General features: G+C 41.7%; 1 protein-coding gene and 3 long non-coding RNA genes across 12 annotated transcripts in view; 2 read left to right on the top strand and 2 right to left on the bottom strand.

Annotated features, from left to right (window-relative positions):
* Window positions 1–345, top strand: part of LOC116701614 (uncharacterized) — a 59948-nt gene that overhangs the window by 12044 nt on the left and 47559 nt on the right. The window lies entirely within an intron of this gene.
* The window catches only part of LOC116701615 (uncharacterized), a 44467-nt gene that overhangs the window by 21311 nt on the left and 22811 nt on the right, over window positions 1–345 (bottom strand). The gene's annotated exons all lie outside the window — the stretch shown is intronic.
* LOC116701616 (uncharacterized) overlaps window positions 1–345 on the top strand; it is a 12708-nt gene that overhangs the window by 11452 nt on the left and 911 nt on the right. The window lies entirely within an intron of this gene.
* Window positions 1–345, bottom strand: part of LOC116701617 (uncharacterized) — a 6930-nt gene that overhangs the window by 6349 nt on the left and 236 nt on the right. The window lies entirely within an intron of this gene.

Here is a 345-nt window from a genome sequence, read left to right as displayed (position 1 = left end):
GCAGCCTGCGTTGAATTTGCCACTGGTCTTGCCTAATGTGGCTTTTGGTCTTTTAATATTAACGGTCTATGGTCCATGTGACTTTATTACATTTATAATAATATCGAAGGGAAAGTGAAACACAGCTTAGACGGGGGATGTTCTTCGGCTTTTCACAAGATTAGACAGCTAGCTAACGCTACGCCGCCGGACATTTTTAAAAATGATACACACATCTTGAGTGCTTTTTGTACCCAACAATCAACAGTGGTGGTTAACCTGCAACATGGGCTTTAAACAACTGACCACTCCATTGTGCTTTTTCTTCTCTGTCGATTGATTTCGAGGTATCACCTTACACAGGAC

Source organism: Etheostoma spectabile, chromosome 14 (assembly GCF_008692095.1).
Source record: "Etheostoma spectabile isolate EspeVRDwgs_2016 chromosome 14, UIUC_Espe_1.0, whole genome shotgun sequence".
Classification (NCBI taxonomy): Eukaryota; Metazoa; Chordata; class Actinopteri; order Perciformes; family Percidae; genus Etheostoma; species Etheostoma spectabile.
This window is presented reverse-complemented; position numbering and strand designations above follow the sequence as displayed.